Source organism: Haliotis asinina, chromosome 2, assembly GCF_037392515.1.
Source record: "Haliotis asinina isolate JCU_RB_2024 chromosome 2, JCU_Hal_asi_v2, whole genome shotgun sequence".
NCBI lineage: Eukaryota > Metazoa > Mollusca > Gastropoda > Lepetellida > Haliotidae > Haliotis > Haliotis asinina.
In genome coordinates, this window is record NC_090281.1 from 11,418,055 (window position 1) to 11,437,886 (window position 19,832).

General features: G+C 39.0%; 2 pseudogenes; both read left to right on the forward strand.

Moving 5' to 3' along the window:
* The first annotated feature begins 5,973 nt into the window (after positions 1–5,973).
* LOC137274898 (U2 spliceosomal RNA) lies at positions 5,974–6,153 on the forward strand (annotated as a pseudogene).
* Positions 6,154–19,438: 13,285 nt separating this feature from the next.
* Positions 19,439–19,617, forward strand: LOC137274930 (U2 spliceosomal RNA; annotated as a pseudogene).
* Positions 19,618–19,832: the final 215 nt, after the last annotated feature.

The window sequence follows — 19,832 nt, forward strand, 5'->3', positions numbered from 1 at the left end:
GAACCGAAAAGAAGGCCATAATTGTCGCATGTTACAGATAGACATAATTCGGTAGAAACAAATACATATTGTCTGGTTTTTGTATCAAGTCACAGCTCGTAAAACGCAGGTATTAAAGTATTTGTCCACTTACATGTATCGATACTCACTACGTGTGCTCCAATATATGTTCCATACAATCATAAAATCAGACAGAGGAGACACTAAACATTCAGAGCCAAGGATAGCACGTCTCCTCAAGTAATCGCGCCACGTGTCCCTAGCTAGAGAAACACGCTGCTGCTCTGAGCCCGAAAAGCACGTAAGATCGAACACGATGACCGTGCAACTAGTTATTGAAATGTAATACAATACCCAAGCATCTCGGTATGAGCAATAGAAAGGCAAAATTAATATTGTCTGCTTGGTTGTGCAAGCAGTGCCTCGCGAACCAAAGAGGTCATAATGATCGGCATGTTATAGATTGAGACATAATTCGATGGTAAGATAAATACAAGAACAGATTACTTGTCTGGTTAGTTGTAGCACACAACTCGTAAAACACAGGTATTTTAGTACTTGTTCACTTACATGTATCGATACTCACTGCGTGTGTTCCAATATATGTTCCATACAATCGTAAAGTCAGACGGAGGAGACACAAAACATTCAGAGCCAAATGAAGCAAATAGTCGCGCCACGTGTCCCAAGCTAGAGAAACACACTTTCGCACAGAGCGCGAAGAGCACGTAAGCTCGGACACGATGGCCGTGCAGCTGGTTATAGAAATGTAGTTCACATTTGTTATACACAGGCATGGCGTTAAGAACAATAGAAACACAAAAATAATACTGTCTGCTTGGTTGTGCAAGCAGTGCCTCGTGAACGGAAAAGGAGGTCATAATTTACGGCATGTTATAGATAGAGATATAATTCGGTAGAAACAAATACAAAAGCAGATTACTATTGTCTGGTTAGTTGTAGCACGCCACAACTCGTAAAACAGGTATTTAAGTAATTGTTTACTTAAATATGTCGATACTCACTACGTGTGCTCCAATATATGTTCCATACAATCATAAAATCAGACAGAGGAGACACTAAAACATTCGGAGCCAAGTAATCGCCCCACGTGTCCCAAACTAGAGAGACATATTGCCGCTCAGCGCGTGTGAAAAGCACGTGAGGTCGAACACGATAACCGTGCAACTTATTATATAAATGTAATAAAAAGCACAGGCAAATCGCAGGTATTGTATAATGTATCATAACTCAAAATATAACGTGATAATTAAAGAGTTGTTTTTGGAAATCCTTTTTCCACATTGTTTGTGTTTGTATAGAGGAATCGGAAAGGAACAGCCGAAATTACCGGTTGTTGTGCACCACCGAAGTATGTTGTAGGAGGGTATCATTTGTCCATATCGTTTGTTGTGTTTGTAAACACAAAGCATGACGGCCCAGGTATCAGGGACGAAGAATATCTATTGGTATATCTTCCACACGGACGATGGGATTAATGGATCTCTGGTCTCCAATACCACCTCTGTTCCTACGACTCGGACCCTAGTCCAGAGTTTGGTCGTTTCACGGATGTTGTTTGCCTGACGTCCAAGGATGGCTCTCCTCTTTTTCATCGCACCCGGTAAGTCTGTTTGGACACTGTATCCTGTCCCTTTCAGCTGCTTCCTGGCCTCATAAACTGCTTCTCTGTCACTTATTTGGAGAAAGGTGGCTATTATACAGCGAGGAGCGGAAGGGCGATGTTCCCTTTGGTACTCTGACTTTGGCAGGCGGTGTGCAACTTTGAAGTAAATGTCACTAACTCGTTGTTCGCTTAAGTTTAAACAACGCACAAAAAAAGTTTCTCAATACCCGCTCGGCATTTTCTTCTGGTTCCTCTGGACTTCCGTAAAATAGGAGATTACTTCTCCTGTCATGAATGTCTTTGAGTATAACTTGTTTTTCCAAAAAGTCTCATAAGCTTGCTTAACTTTTGTGAGTTCACCACGGAGGTCCCTGATTTCGTCAGTGTGCAATGACACCTCGTGGTCAGTTGCGGCTATTTGGCCTTTCATTTCTGTTAATTCTGTTTTTATAGAGTCTATTGAAGCTCGCAGTTCTGAATTAGTATCCTTAATCAACTCAGCCAACCTTTTTTTCCGAAGCTTGTACGACCTCCTCCATTGTTGAGTTTGAGCGTGTGTGTCGCTGGTCCGGCATGGTACACGAACACAGAAAAGTCCAAGAATGTTAAAAAGTTCCAGCGGGTTTTTTTTCTCACTTTTAGTAATTTAGGTAAAGTGGGTGTTGCTGGAAACCCAATAATGTATTCATTGGCGAACCTTTCCAGTAAAAAAAGAGAAAAAAAGGTCCGTGGGTTGCGGAGCCGATATGAATCACGTCCGACCTTGTCCCATGCGCAACCGGAAGTCTACTTTTAGACTGTTTTTACCGGAACACTTTTAGTAGGGGGGTTGGCTTTTTGGTGTCATCCCGAGTTATCTTTCATGTTAATTATTTCTATTTTGACATTGAGGGGCGCTTCTTACTCGTTGATTTGACTATTGATGTGAATATCGTCAGATTCCTTAATGGCTATGCTCCTAATATCCCTGCTCATCGTGTTGAGTTTTTTTTCGCAGTATAGAAAAATATTTGGTCACTAATCGGCTGCTTGTTTTGGGTGGTGATTTTAATTATGTTTTAAACAATAAATTAGACAAGCTTGGGGACAGGGATTTTCAACAACCAGGTGCTGCCATTCTTAAACAGTGGGTCTCTGACTTTTCATTATTTGGTGTGTATCGTTCTTTATTTCCTGGTCTTCAAACGATGTCTTGGCGCAATACAGCCGGTGTTCGGTCTCGTTTGGACCGCCTCTATCTTCGTTGTACTCTTGTTTCATCTGATATCTTTCATTGTTGTTTCTCTGATCATGATTACGTGTCTTTTAAGCTGACAGATTTTGCTGGCATTCAGTTTGGTCCTGGTTATTTTAAATGTAACAATTCTTTATTTGATGCATCCTTTCGCCTTTTGTTTCAAGGCTTTTGTAAAGCTCAGATTCCCTCTTTAGATTATATTACATTTGACTGGTGGGATGCTTTTAAAATTTAAATTCGAAATTATCTTCAATTGCTTGCAAGAGTTCGTAAGTCTGATAGAGCATCCCTTCGGACTGCATTAGTGTCCGAGTATAAACAGTTATGCCATGCCGAATCTTTACATCGCGGACTTTATTAAGATCAAATTGCAGATGTAAAGAAACAACTTCTTAATTTGGAATTGTTGGAATTTAGAGGTGCTTTAGTGCGTTCTAAAGCTAAAGACCTCGAAATTGGTGAAGAGCCTTCTAGATATTTTTGCGCAAGGAAGCGCAGAGGTCAATGGGAATCTATTGCATCTCTTCTGGATTCTTCAGGTTATAAGGTAACTACCGTCGTGACATTATGGGTGCTTTTGTTGATTTTTATAACGATCTCTTTGGCTATGAACCCATTGATGAGGAAATCTGTAATACATTCCTTGCTGATTTACCTAAACTTGATTCGGCATCCCTGGAAGGTGATATTCTAAAGGATGAAATTCTGAAGACCCTTAAGGCTATGGGGAATGTTTTATCTCCAGGTCCGGATGGACTTTTTAAGGAATTTTATTTGTCCACCTTTGATTTGTCTTGGTGATATCCTTCTTCGTGTTGTTCAACTGTCATTTCAACATAATTGTCTTCCTTCCTCTTCAAAAACGTCTTATATTTCTTCACTGTGTAAGGATGTTCATCATGCCGACAATGTTCGCAATTGGCGCCCTATTTCATTATTAAATGTTGATGTGAAGGCAATATCTAAATTATTATGCACACGTTAAGGCAAGGTTATAGGTAGTATCGTGCATTTAGACCAAACTTGTTCTGTCCCAGGCAGATCTATTCATGACAACTGCCATCTTATCCGTAATGTGCTTGATTATGTGGATCAAAAAGATCTATCTTGTGCTTTTAACAGTTTCGACCAGGAGAAAGCCTTTGATCGGGTTTCTCACCAGTATTTGTTTAAAGTTTTGGACGCTTTTGGCTTTGGTCATATTTGTAAGAAAAAAATGGTTAAAAATTCTTTATACGGATATATCTAGTGCGCTTATAATTAATCAGCACATTTCAAAGTTATTTCCTGTAACGAGGTCTGTCCGGCAGGGATGTGGATTACCTCCCTCTCTGTATGTATTATCACTAGAGCCTCTCTTACATTATATCCGAAATCATGCTGGTATTCATGGTGTTAAATTGCCTGGTACGCGTACAGATGACTCAGCAAAAATATCTGCCTTTGCTGATGACGGGCTGGGATTTTGCACAACAGACGCTTCTATTGCTAATCTTTTGACAGCATATCGCTTTTAGGTAATGCGTCTGGCTCCAAATTAAATCTTTCAAAAACTCATGGCATTTTTGTTGGTAAATGGAATAGTCGGTCTGATCATCCTTTCGGTATTTCTTGCATCGAGCAGTCAAAAACTGTTGGCATTATAACAGGCAAGAATATCAATGCTGACGATCAACTGTTTCCTATACTATCTAAATTTCGGTCAGTTTTAAATTTTAACAATAGGCGTTCCATGTCAATTTTAAGGTTGAACTACTGTGTGCAACCTTATGGCTTTGCCTCAGTTGTGGTACCGTGGGGCGGTCACAGCTTATTCAAAACACTTTGTCGACCTGTTCCAGAGGGAGACTTTTCGGTATGTTTGGAATTCCACAGCTGAACCTATTCGGCGTGCTATTTGTTATCAACCTCTTTTGGAGGGGGGTTTGGATCCAGTCCAAATTACAATCCTTTTATTTGCGGCATGTTCAAAATTTATTGTGTGATTCTTCAGCGAAGTGGACCTTTTTTGCTAAACATTGGTTAGGTATGTCCTTAAATCGCTATCGTTCTGACTATTAATTCCTCATTCAGAGACGATGCCCCTTTTCTACCGGCACTGTTGTTAGGCTGTACAACGTTTTGAATTTTGTAATCCAACCTCACTTGTGGATATCCTTCAATTTACGTCTAAACAGTTTTATCATTGTCTTTTACAACCGCTTCTTGAACATAAAGTTGCAAGAGTGTATCCACGTATTCCTTTTCGGTATGTTTGGCATAATCTTCATCATCATTTTGTGGATCCACTGTCAAAATCGGTGAATTATCGTCTTATCTATGATTCTCTCCCCTTAGGTTATACTCTTTACACCCGGGGAATGTCTGTCCTCTCTGTCGTATGGCAATAGAAACTTCTGATCATCTTTTTATCTATTGCCCATGTGTCATGGTTTTGTGGGATATCGTTTTCAAATGGTTACATCATCTTTCTTTTCGTCAGTTAACAAAAGGTAATGAGATCATTCGGTTTACGTTGGTGCCGAAAATTCCAAATTTGTGTCGGAAAGCTGTCTGTATTTGCCTTTTTGAGTTTGGCAAAGTATTGTATTTGGCAGGTACGGAATTTGAATAAATTTGAACACAAAAAGTTAACTGGAAACGATATCATGTTGCGTTTTTGTCATCCCTTAAGACAGGGTCGACTTTTTTCGTTTTTCTCCATCTGTTTTCTCTGATTATTGGCTATCTTCTTCTTTGTTTTTGTTCAGTTGATTTCCAAATTCGATTACTGTTTCATGTGTAAGTTGTCTTATTGCATTTCTTCTCATTGTTACTTTTTGCCATGATCATTGTACATTTCTAGATCCTTGTTCCCATCTTCCCTGTCTGTCATTCATTTTAATAGTAGCCGGTGTAAGGCAGTCGGCGTTTGAATCCGTTTACTTCTGCCTTTGTATACATATATTGGTGTACCCACTTTTATCTGGTTGTTTGGTTTTACATGACTTCTCTTTCTTCTACTAGTCAGTCTCTTTGTTAGCACTGCAGGGTCCAAACAATGTGATACTTTTAGGCGAGCCTGTAGTGAAAGCGCTGTCCGCGACTGTGCAAAAATCATCTTTAGGCAATAAATTTTATAAAATAGAAAAAGTATCTGTTCTTATCAGCTTAATATCTGATACGTCTCCTATTGGAGACATCGATAATAAACGGATTTTTGCAACGGGATGAGGTGCCACGGAGCTTGCTCCGCCCTCATCACGGGTTGGCCCGGTATTGCAGTACCTCCGGGAATGGCCCACCACTCATAATACAATTAAAATAATAGAACCCTTAACTTAGCACTCTCTTTTTCACATTTCATTTCCCTTTTGTAATCTCACTTTGCGCCGTCCCCTCCCTTTTCGCGCGTGCGTTTCACTGGAGGCACCATGCAACCACTTCCAAACTGTAGAAATGGACCCATCCACTCAACCACATTGTACTCCGTCCAAACCAAGCCCCGGCAAGTACCCCAAAGTGATTTATTTTCCACTTGCAGTTGTGTTCTGTCCCCGTATCCAAGGACGTCGGCCATGATGTCGCTCGCCGGAAATTACGTCGTAGACAATCACACCCTCACAACCACATTCTGCCCCGTCGATAACACACGTCTTAAGCGCCAGCTAACCTCTAGAAAGTGTTTTCGAGTGGTAAGGAAGTACCAGAAGGCTTGGCGGGTTTCTCCCGGGTCAATTTACATTGAAATTTCAAAGTTTCTTTAATTTTCACTCTATTTCTTAATTTAAATTCACCTACCCTAACATTGTTTTGATACGTGAAATGTATTTCAGTTTAGTGGATTTAATCCACGCGGTCAGTTACTGCGGGTTTTTTTTCGCTTGTCTGGGCGCGACTTTCTCAAAGTCGGGACTGCACAAACTTTTCCAATTGCTGTCCCCACGCCTCGTTCATTAAGCGCCGAACCACCGGCTCATTGCCCTAGCTGCAGGACGCTTTTCCTATGTCGCCCCAACGTTATAGCGCCTGCGCTGTTTATTCAAAGAAATAAATAAGGATATTTACACATTTTGTTGCCTTGACACAAAATTGTCAAATTTCTCCACAAAGATGATCAGTTTGGCCGTGGCAATCGTCTGTGGTCCGAAGTTGCGTGTTTTTGTGCGTGTAATTTTGGAGGTGAATATTTTGAAAGAGGTAATGTAACTATCCAGCCCCTTAATGAGATGCTGTGGGTTTAGAGGTATTTTGTCGGCGCTAGCCGACAACCGGCATCGCTTCTCGGCCTTATGGCTACTCTCCATGTAAGTCAACTGGATTTCCCGATACGGGAAGGTGCTATCAGTCGCAGCTGAAACAGAGATTGTTGGTGGTATGCCGATGCAGACTGGAGTGAGAATTATCCAGATACAGTTGGAGACTGGAAGGACTGACAACATTGTGAGACTCTGTGACAGGATGTCCATGCTGATCACAGGACCAGATAGGCTTCCTGATTGTCTAAATTGCTTCAGTCTGGGACTTACGAGGCCTGAGTGCCCTAAAAAGTACACTAACAGACAAAAACTTGTGGATAATACTGTTGCCGTTGACAATAGTGGCGTGGATACAAGGGACCCACGTACTGTGATCCCTGATATTGTTGAGGATGATCAGTCTATTCATGATGGGGAGGGAGATATTCAGGAGAGAGATACTAAGGAGACTGATAGTGAGAAACAGAGGGTATTGAGGGTGAGAGCATAAATCAGGAGGAGAATACGGATCAGAGTGAGAGTAGGGATATGACAAAATCTTATGCATCAGTTGCTTCAGTGTCCCCATTGGAAGTGCAAGAATATTTGGATTCTCAAGATACAGATTCCCTTTTTGATGACATAGATTCACAGGATTATCATACTGTGAAAAGTAAGAACCGTCGCCGATCAAGCTCCCGGGGGTCCTCATCAGGGAAAAACCAGGTGTTCTGCTATTCCGTTAGGGGTAGCTGATGCAGCTACAGTGGTACGGTCCCCAGTGGGATCTCGTAGGGCTGAGAGAGTATTCGAAGGAAAACTTGATCCTCCATTATTTATTTTGATGATGGTGCTATCTGATAACGAGTTTGCTACTCCCACCACTAAACGAGATAGAATACTGATTATTAACTTGTTCGCCAGGCTCTCCCTAGGTAGGGAGTTTATATGTATGTTGATGTTCTTGTTTTGTGTTATCAGCTTGCCGAGATCAGGGCATGCCACTTCATTTTGTCTGGCTAGTGGATTGTGGGTAATATCTTTTTTTATCACTTTTAGTGTGTATAATATATTGGTATACCTCATTTGCGTAAATAATTTGTTTTACGTCTACGTGACGTTTTTCAGATATATTTTGGCCGGAAATATGATGTTACGTGTTGCTGTGTTTGTGGTTTAAATTATGGAATATTTGTTGCCATGCTTATGGTCTAAGTGAAGTGTTTGTTATGATAAATAATTCTGGGTTCCAAGGTGTATTTAATTTGTATATATTTTACGTGCGCTTCTTGTTTATTGAATATCATGTACAATTTTGAGTCAATTAACTGCAATGGTCTTATACACAATCCTGCTAAGTCCAATTTTCTGGCTGATTCTTTTGTTAATGATAGCATTGATTTTCTATTTCGTCAAGAAACCCACATTTATAACCTAATATTAGCAAAAGAATGTGAGTCAAGATTTCAGGGGATTGCTTTTTGGAGTCTTGGAAGTAATTTTAGTCGCGGGGTGGGTTTTATAGTGTCATCTAAGGTTAATTATGTTGTTGATTATTTTTACTTTGATATGGAAGGCAGCTTGCTCGTTGTGGATTTGGCTATTGATGGACATAGTGTCCGTTTTATAAATGTTTATGCTCCTAATATAGATGCCGATAGGGTTGATTTTTTCAGAGCTCTCACCAAATACTTAGTCACTAGTAAATTGGTAATTTTAGGAGGGGATTTTAATTGTGTAATGAATTTACAGTTAGATAAAATTGGGGGAAGAAGTTTAGTGCAAGCAGGGTCACATATTCTTAAGCAGTGGGTTTCTGATTTTTCTGTTTTTGATGTCTGTCGTTCTAAATTTCCTGATTCTGTGGCGGTTTCCTGGCGTAACTCAGCCGGCGTTGGATCTCGTCTGGATCGGTTCTATATTTCCTCTGCTCTCCGCTATACACTTATGTCTGCTGATATATCGCCTTGTTCTTTTTCTGACCATTATTATGTGTCATTTAAGCTAAGGGATTTTGCTGGCATAAGTTTTGTCCGGGATATATTAAGTTTAATAATTCTTTATTAGATAATTCATTTAAGGTTTTATTTCATGGGTTCTGTTTAAATAATGTCCTCTCCCTAAATTCTATGACTTTAGATTGGTGGGATGCCTTTAAGTTAGAAATTCGGTCATTTGTTAAACTATTTGCGCAAGTACGTAAGTCACAAAGGGCATCTCTTCATAATGGTTTAATTAAACAATACAAAAAATTGTGTCAGGCTGAATCTCTACGTCCTGGGCTTTATTGTGACGTCACCATTGCAGCTGTAAAAAAACAACTCACTGATTTGGAAATGGAAGGTAAAGGTCGTTTAGTTCGTTCTAAGGATCTTGAAAATGTTGAAAGACCTTCAAGTTATTTCTTACGCAAGGAAGCACAGAGAGGTAAAAAGAAAACTATTTCTTCAATTTAAGACTCGTCTGGCAAAAAAGTATCTACCTCTCGTGAAATCATGGTTGATTTTTATAGCGAACTCTTTGGCTATGAGCCCATTGATGAGAAAAGTTGTAATCAGTTCCTTGCTGATTTACCGGCGCTTCCTTCATATGGAGAATAATAAGTCTCCAGGTCCAGACGGGCTTACTAAGGAATTTTATGTATATAATTTTGATGTTCTTGGTGATATACTTCTCCGTGTTAGGAGTCTTCTTTGCCTGAGCCATCTAAAACGTCTTATATTTCTCTTTTGTGTAAAGACATTAATAATGCTGACAACGTTCCCATCTCTATTAAATGTTGATGTCAAAATTATTTCTAAACACTTGTGCACACGTTTAGGCAATGTTATAGGCTGTATCGTGCACTTAGATCAAACTTGTGCTGTTCCTGGCCGATCTATTCAAGATAACTGTCATTTACTACGCAATGTGGATCAAAAAGATCTACCTTGTGCTTTTATCAGTTTAGACCAAGAGAAAGCTTTTGATCGGGTCTCTCATCAGTTTTTGTTTAAAGTGTTGGACGCTTTTGGCTTTGGTTAAAAGTTTAAAAAATGGGTAAAAATTTTGTATCAGGACATATCTAGTGCGCTTATAATTAACCAACACATTTCCAAACCATTTCCTGTAACGAGGTCTGTACGGCAGGGCAATAATGGCTTGTCCCCATCTCTGTATGTATTAGCACTGGAGCCTTTACTCTCTGTTATATACGGAAAAATTCAAAAGTCATATAGGGCTTTCTTTACCGGACACTGATGATTCATATGGCATTAATTCATGAGTACTCACATTTATTTCCAGATGTACCCTCTAGGACAGACTGTATCTATCATGACATAGATGTAGGGAAGGCAGTGCCTGTCAAGCAGCATGCCTATCGCATGAATCCAATCAAATTAGCTCAGCTTAGAACAGAGATACAGTACATGCTGGACAATAACATCATTGAACCCAGCAATAGTGCTTGGAGTTCACCATGTATCCTTGTACCTAAAGCTGGAGGTGGTGTTCGGCTATGTAATAACTACAAACGAGTTAATGCTCTCTCCAAATCTGATTCCTATCCAATGCCTAGGATTGATGATTGTATTGATAGGATAGGCAAAGCTAAGTATGTGAGCAAATTTGATTTATTGAAGGGATACTGGCAGATCCCGAAAACAGATAGGGCAAAACAAGTATCAGCATTGGTTACCCCAGAAGGTTTATATCAATACAATGTGATGCCTTTTGGATTAAAAAATGCCCCTGCTACCTTCCAAAGACTTATCAACTCCATTACAGGCAGAATTGACCAGTGTGATGCATACATTGATGACGTCATTGTGGCTACTGACGAGTGGGATGGTCAGATGAAGACAACTCGAATGTTGTTTGACTCACTAACACAAGCCAAACTCACTATCAACTTGACCAAGAGTGAATTTGTGAAAGCTACAGTAACCTATCTAGGTCATGTTGTGGGACAAGGTAAAGTCAAACCAGTCCAGGCCAAAATACAAGCTGTGATCATGTTTCCAGAACCTACAAATAGGAAGGAATCGATGAGATTCTTGGGGATGGCGGGACATTATCGCCGTTTTTGCCAGAACTTTTCCCAAGTAGCAGCACCATTGACCAATCTACTGAAGAAAGACTGCAAATTCATCTGACAAGAAGATCAACAACAGGCATTTGAGAAGATCAAAGCTATTTTGACTAATGCACCAGTGCTAGTTGTGCCTGACTTCAGCAAACCCTTCAAGCTCTATGTTGATGCATGTGACATAGGAGCAGGAGCGGTGTTACAGCAAGATGACACTTTAGGGATAGATCATTATATCTGCCACTTCAGCAAGAAATTTGACAGTCATCAAAGACACTACTCTACAATAGAGAAGGAGGCACTGGCACTGATACTAGCTCTTCAGCATTTCGAAGTGTATCTGAGCACAACTGTGACGCCAATTCTAGTGTACACGGACCATAATCCATTTGTGTTTGTGAAAAAACTCAGGACCAAAAACCAGGATTAATGCGTTGGAGCTTACAGCTGGAAGATTTCGACCTTGACATTCGTCATATCAAGGGAAAGGACAATATATTGGCTTATGGTCTCTCGCGAGCAATGTAGCTTGGGTCATTAACTACCTGGATTGTATGAACTGTAGACCTAAGCTCAAGTGACAAATATTGTATATAGTTTTACACTGAAGTTTTTCAACATGCAAAACTTCTTTTTCAAGAGGGGGAATGTTATGAGTATGTAGTGAGAATAGCTTATATGTTATACTATACATATATCTGTAAATATGTTTATAAAATCTGAAGTTAATCTAAAATACTTTAACTACCTGTTCACCATGAAGCTAAGAAGCTCTGCTTACCACTGACCACTTTCCATTGTATGTAAGTAAGCTGGGGTAAGGAAAATACAATAGGATTATGTAACTACAGCTTGGGTTGACTTGGTTAAGCAGGGTAACACAAAGTGAGGTGATCAGTTCCCAGGTCTGGAGTGAAGAGGTTGGCCAGGTCGGCTGTCTTCATTTTGTAAAGTTGAGAGTGCCATGTCGGCATAGTTTATGACAATTATTTGGATTTATGTGATCATATTCAGTGGAAGGAGATGGAACAAAACCTACTGGAACTGATATGTGCTTAACAAAGTAAGACTTTTAACCATACACTGTGATACTTGTTTTGCCAGCATTAAAACTATTGTTAAAAATTGTTGTGTGATCTCACCACTCGTAACAATATTATATCGACCTTTTTAAGAGTTTATTTGGCAATCCACTGCTGAACCTATTCGGAGGTCTGTGTGCCATAAATCTAGTTTAGATGGGGTTTGGGTGTAGTACACATCTACTCGAAATTATATTCTTTTTATTTAAGGCACATTCAAAATCTTTTACATAATTCTTCAGCTAAGTGGACATTTTTTGCAAAATATTGGTTAGGAATGTCTTTGCGCCACTATTGTTCTACTTTTGCTTCATTATTATTTCCACATTCTGAGACGATGCCGCAATTCTATCAGACGTATTTATTGGCTGTAAGACAGTTTGAAGCTGTTAATTCAAATTATCTGATAGATATGTTTTGGATTACTTCAAAACAGTTCTATGCTTGTTTATTACAAACTGTTGTAGAAAATAAAGTTGAAACGTTGTATCCACGTATTCTTTTTCGGTAGGTTTGGCTTAATTTACATAATTCTTTCGTGGATCCACTTTCGAAATCGGTCAACTGTCGTCTCATCTTTGATTCTCTCCCCTTGGCTATACTCTCTATACTCGGGGAATGTCTGTCACTCCTACCTGTCCACTCTGTCGTATAGCAATAGAAACTTCTGACCATCTTTTCAGCCATTGCTCGTGTGTGGATGTTTTGTGGGATATCGTTTTCCAGTGGTTAGATCAATTATCTTTCGGTTTATTAAAAAGATCTAACGAGGTCATTCGGTTTAATTTGGTTCCCAAAATTCCAAATTCTTATCTAAAATCATTGTGCATTTACCTTTTAACATTGGCAAAGTATACAATTTTGGCTTGTTCGAAATTCAAATAAATTTGAGCACACAAAATTTAATGGAAATGATATTATGTTGCGTTTTCTGTGTTTCCTTAGGGCAAGGTCAAGTCAAGGTTGACTTTTATCGCTTTTCACTATCTCTCTTGTATTGGCTTTCTTCTTCTATATTTTCTAAAATCAATGCTGATCATTCTTTAGAATTAATTATTTAACTTTATACATTTAATGTATGTACAGGCACTTTCTTGTATAACTATGTATATTTTAATATATTGTTTGTGCATGTAGCCAGTTAGTATGGTTTTTTATGCATATAACAAGATATGTGCAGCATGATGCCAGAATGGCTAATTTTTTTTTTTTTTTTTTGCTTTCTCTGCCCGTATACATGCATATTTATATATGTATATATTGATGTTGTTCGTGCATTATGTGTACAAATGATGTCCATGGCATGCGTGTGTCCATGATTATGTATATATATATGTCATGTTTGTGATTAATAGTTTATTCAAATAGTAATTATTGTTGGTTTGCAGAATTGTTTATAGTTTTGTGTATATATGTATAAGTGGATGCTTCATTTACGTTCTCTTCATTCTTTTAGGTTTGCTTCATTTACGCCCGCTTGATTCAGTTTTATCATTATTTGATGTATAAAGTGTTAATATTTATTGTGCATGCAGCCGGATTTGGCATTTTTCTTCTTTAGTTGTTAACCCTGCAGGGCAAACTCTTTCTTTGAGATATAATTTTAGGCCGCCCTGCAGCGACCGTGCTGTCCGCGTGTGTAAAATTCACTTTCATGCATTACATTTTATCATTTTGTTTGTTCTGTGCATTGGATCTCAAGCTGCACATCGGATTTTGTGAAGGTGACTATTGCTTTTTCTTCTCTCTTCTTCGTGGATTTTACTGACGCTTGATTCTCTTTATCCAGATCTACGGGTGTATAGTAGTACCAGAAGATCTTAAGTGGTCACCCCCATCATGGCTTTGGCAGCTGCCCCTGTGATGTTTCCTGTCAACAGGATGTTCAGGGACGAGTCCAGCTTCGCTTGTACAATCAAGGCTGAGTCTATGGTGAGACCTTTTCCAATGGCATTCTAGTTTTAAATCCATCTGTGACAGTTTTGAGAAAATTTCTGGGAAGGATATACTTTCAATTTGGAACACCAACGAGAGTGGTGTGTTTTATGTCACCTTCAGAGATAAGAGACGCGCTCGTCTTTTGATTCAAGCCGGTTACATTGGTCCCAAAGATCAAGAGATCTCAATTACATCTTACCAAAAGTGGGTACTTGAGATCAAGGTGCATTGGTTGCATAATGATGTAAAAGATTCTTTCATCAGCCTGTTTTGAGGGAGTATGGAGAGAGTGTGAATATTAGAAGAGATACCATTGTTATGCCGGATAAGTCTGTCATCAGAACAGGAGTCAGAACGGTAAAGATTATTCTACAGGTAGGGGGGATAGATGAGGTACCCCATATTGTTCGTCTTGGTGATGGCATGACGATGCTTTTGGCCATAATTGGGAGATCCCCAATGTGTCGGAGGTGTGGGTTTAAGGGTCACATGAGGAGTGCATGTGTGGCTCAACCTAGTGAGTTCTTAAATAAAGTGGTACAGAGGAATATGAAAGAAATGGAGAGACAGAAAAAGAGAGACACTCACGGTGAAAAGGATTCAGAAATGGAGGGGAATGAGGAGATTCAGGAAGAGGAAGAGAGGGAGTTAAATGACATTTGGTCAGATAAGATTGAATCTGTGGATAGAACAGTAGCTTCGAAAGCTGGAGACGGGGGAAAAGGAGGTGGAAGTAGTAGGTGATGTGGCAGACAGGGCTGATAACCCAGTGCCTAGTACATCTAAGGCTGGTGATGATGTAATTGCAGAAATAGCTGCTAACTTATCAGGCCAAGAATCTCAGTGTTTGTTGGAAGTCCATGACTTGATGGATACTAGTGACGACTCTTCATTTACTACTCCTACAGAGACAGCTACTAAGAGGAAGAGTAGGTCTCAAAGTAGGCATAAGGGTCAGGGTTAACATAGGAGAGCTGGCAGTCAGAGTCCTCAGACCCCAAGAGTTCAGACGCGAGGGACTGTAGAGGGCACATTGTACTCTGACGCAGTTTGACCCAGGTGGTGGAACTCAGTGAGGATAGATTCCCCAAAATACCGACTAATGCAACACCCCTTGACTATGAGAAAGAACAGCGGACTAAATAAGATATATATATATATCCTCAAATGACGGGGTTCTATTTATGTTTAAAAAATTTTCCTTTTGCTGTAAAAATATGTATATGAATACTTCATCTGCATATTTATCACAACAAACGTGTATAATATAATAATCATAAATTGCAACGGATTGCTGGATAATCCGAATAAAATTAATTTTTTATCTAAAACGGTTAACTCAAGCATTGATATCCTCTTTCATCAAGAGACTCATGTACATTTGTAAAATTGCAAAAGCTTATGAATCAAAATTTAATGGGAAGGGTTTTGTGGCATTTAGATCTCACAGAAGTAAAGGTGTGTGAATAATAATCAATCATTGTGTTGCTTTCATTGTTGATCACTTTCATTTAGATGTGGAAGGAAGGTACAGAGCACTGGACTTGACCATACATGGTAAGAAAATTCGTTTGATCAATATATATGCACCAAATGTCGCTGCAGACAGAGGTTTGAAAAAAGATACCCTGTCTAAATATTTAGTCACCAACAAAATAGTTGTGCTAGGTGGTGACTTTAATTGCGTTGTAAACACTAAGTTAGATAAAATTGGTGGGGCATCAAGTGATCAGACGGGTAGTAGTATAATCAATCAGTGGGTGTCTTATTATTCTCTGTCTGACATTTTTCGTTCTTCTTTTCCAGGTTCGGTGGCGGTGTCTTGGCGTAATGCCTGTGGTGTTGGGTCCTGACTTGATTGCTTTTACGTATCATCCTCCCTTCTGTCCGCTGTCGACACTACGACAGTGCCTCCCTGCTCATTTTCTGGCCATGACTACGTGTTGGTAAGAATTAATGATTTTGATGGCATAGACTTTGGCCCTTCTTATTGGAAGTGTAACCACAGTATTTTTAATGAATCTTTCAAATATATTTTCCGGGGATTTGTAAAAAACATATACCTTCATTCCAAATTAAAGAATTTATAAATTTGTTCCAAATAATCAATAAATCTGATCGCCTGTCCCTCCGTAAAGATTTGGAAATTAAATATCGCCAACTATGTCAAGCAGAATCTTGCCATCCTGGACTTTATACTGATCAAATTCGAGAAATCAAAAAGCAAATTAAATGATTTAGAAATTTGGAAATTTAATGGTCACGTAATTAGATCTAAGGCTAGATATATTGAAAATGGTGAAAAACCACCTTCTAGTAATTTTCGGCGTAAGGAGGCCAGGAGAGGTAAAAAGAAATCAATTACTTCCATTTTAGACCCTTCAGGCACTCTTTAAAAATGCTCTCAAGACATCATGGGTGTTTTTGTGGATTTCTATTCTGACCTTTTTGGCTGCAGAACCCATTGATGATGAAAAATGTGCGGAATTTCTTGATGGCCTTCCACAACTTAATTCGGCCTTACTAGAAGGTGAGATAATAAAATATGAAATTCTAAAAACTCTTAAGGATATGGAGAATAATAAATCTCCAGGTCCAGATGGTCTTACCAAGGAGTTCTACTTGTTTAACTTTGATTTGCTTGGTGATGTCTTACTACGTCGTGTTTTTCAGAGGGTCCATTACCCGAGTCTTCTAAAACGTCTTACATTACTTTGCTGTGTAAGTATGTAAATAATTCAGAAAATGTAAAAAAATGGCACCGATTTCTTTGTTAAATGTGGATACAAAATTGATTTCAAAAACGTTATGCACTCGTTTGGGTCAAGTTATTGGTGATAGTTCATCTTGACCAGTCTTGCGCTATTCCAGGTCGGTCCATTCAAGATAATTGTCATTTGATTCGTAATGTGCATGATTATGTGGACTAGAAAAATATTCCATGCGCTTTAATCAGTTTAGACCAAGAAAAGGCCTTTGATAGGGTCTCCCATGAGTATTTATTTAAAGTATTGGACGGTTTGGGCTTTGGTCCAAATTTCAAAAAGTGGGTCAAAATATTATATACTGACATTTCCAGCTGTGTAATTGTTAATCAGCACATTTCTCGGCCCTTTCCGGTAACGATGTCAGTCAGGCAAGAATGTGGTTTGTCGCCAGTCTTGTATGTCTTATCGCTGGAGCCTCTCTTACATTAAGTTCGGCAAAGTCAAACTATTAATGGTGTACAACTTCCGGGAACTGATGATTCAGCAAAAATATCTGCTTATGCTGATGACGATGGTCTTGGGTTTTGTACTTCAGATGCTTCGGTTGAGAAACTTTTAGAATTTTATTCTGATTTTGGAAAAGCATCTGGGTCAAAATTTAAAAAGTCTAAGGCAAAGGGAATTTTTATTGGAAAATGGAAAAACAGGTTCGATCATCCTTTAGGCATTTCATGGATTGACCAGTCTAAAATTGCAGGAATTGTCAGGCAGTGGGGTCAGTGAAGATGATCAATTTCATTCTTTGCTTACTAAATTTCGTACAGTTCTAAATTGTTGTAAAAGACGTTCCTTATCTACATTTGACAAAACTGTATTGTGCAATGTTTTGGGGTTATCCAAACTGGTACCGCGGAGCAGTAGCACCAGTTTCAAAGCATTATCTGGATCTCTTTCAGAGGGAGACATTTCGGTTTATTTGGCAGTCCAAAGCTGAACCTATTAGGCGCTTTGTTTTGTGTAAACACATCTTTGAGGGAGGGCTTGGTGTTATTGACATCAGATCAAAAATTGCAATCTTTTCAACTGAAACATGTTCAAAACTTATTAGATGGTAGTTCAGCCATCCTCGATATCTCCAGGGTGTACGTTCCGATAAGTCTCCACTATACCCTGGACGCATCTACGGCTCTGCCAGATAAATTTATTACCTCCCTTGACTGTCTTTTTGATCCAGTCAGGTGTCTACGCTGGGAAGTTGAGCGAACCAATCACAACTCACTTTCGTTTTTTGAATTATCCAACCGATTATACTTGGCAACAGAAACCATGCAGAAGTTCTCTGGAAGAGGTAGAAGGAGTTCTTGCATATGTTGTTTTAAAGTTTCGGACCTGTCAATTTGTTTGTATGAATTCCCTAAAATCTGGGACGCACTGCGAGCCAACCTTCGTAGTTGCGACCGCTACCTTTGTTGACACTGGCAAGCTTGGTTATAACGGCGGCCTGGCTGATTGGCTACTGTGAGAAGGCGGAGCCAGCAAAAGGTGGTAATAAATTTATCGGGCAAAGCCGTAGATGGGTATGGGTATAGTGGAGACTTATTGGAACGTATACCCTGGAGATATCGAGAATGTAGTTCAGCAAAATGGACCTTCTTTGCAAAATATTGGATAGTGTTATCCTTACGTCAGTACTGTCCTTCTTGTTTTTCACTTTGTATCCCTCACTCCGAGACGGTTCCAATGTACTATCAACAATGTATTCAGGCTGTTAAATTATTTGAAAACTCCGTTTTGATTCCTAAGAATGCCATTTTGAACTTTACTTCTAAAAGCTTTTATGAGTGCTTGCTACAAAATATTACTGAAAATAAATTTGAACGTTTATATCCACAAATTAGTATTAGACTTGTTTGGCAGAATTTACATCTTTAGTTTGTCGATCCTTTACCAAAATCCGTTAATTACCGTCTCGTCTATGATTCTCTCCCTTTAGGTTATACTCTTTATACTAGACGCATGTCTGTTTTCTCCAAACTGTGTCCTTTGTTGATCTGGAGTTGAAACTTCAGATCATCTTTTTATCCACTGTCCCTGCTCTGTTGTGGAATATAGTTTTTCCATGGTTACAGTATTTATCATCAGATTTAGTTAAAGGATGTCATGAAATCATTAGATTTGGGTTTTTTCAAAAACTTCCGAGTCAACAAAATTATCCTGTTTGTGTGTATATATTATCTTTGGCTAAATATTCTATTTGGACCATTAGCAATTTAAACAAGCTTGAGCACAAACAGTTAAATGGAAACGATATCGTCTTGCGTTTTATGTCCCTCCTTAAAACACGTATTCGGGTCGACTTCTTTAGACTTTCAAAATCTTCTTTTTCTAAATATTAGCTTTCATCCTCCTTCTTCTGTTCTATCAATGCTAATAATCATCTTAAATTCATTTTTTTTATCCAGCATTCCTTGTGTATGTATATGAATATACATAATATTTGTACGTGTATATGAATTTTTGCAATATATTATTTAATTATATAATTGCTATATTTGTAAATAAATCTTATGCAAACGGAAAAAAGTATCTGTTCTTATCAGCTTAATATCTGATACGTCTCCTATTGGAGACATCGATATTGAACTGATTTTTACAACGGGATGAGGTGTACCGGAGCTTGCTCTGCCTCATCACGGGTTGGCCCGGTATTGCAATACCTCCGGGAATGGCACACCACTCATAATACAAATTAAAAATTAGAACCCTTAACTTAGCCCTGTTTTTCACATTTCATTTCCCTTTTTTACCTCACTTTGCGCCGTCCCCTCCCTTTTCGCGCGTCCGTTTCACTGGAGGCACAATGCAACCACTGCCAAACTGTAGCAATGGACCCATCCACTCAACCACATTGTACTCCGTCCAAACCAAGCCCCGGGAAGTACCCCAAAGTGATT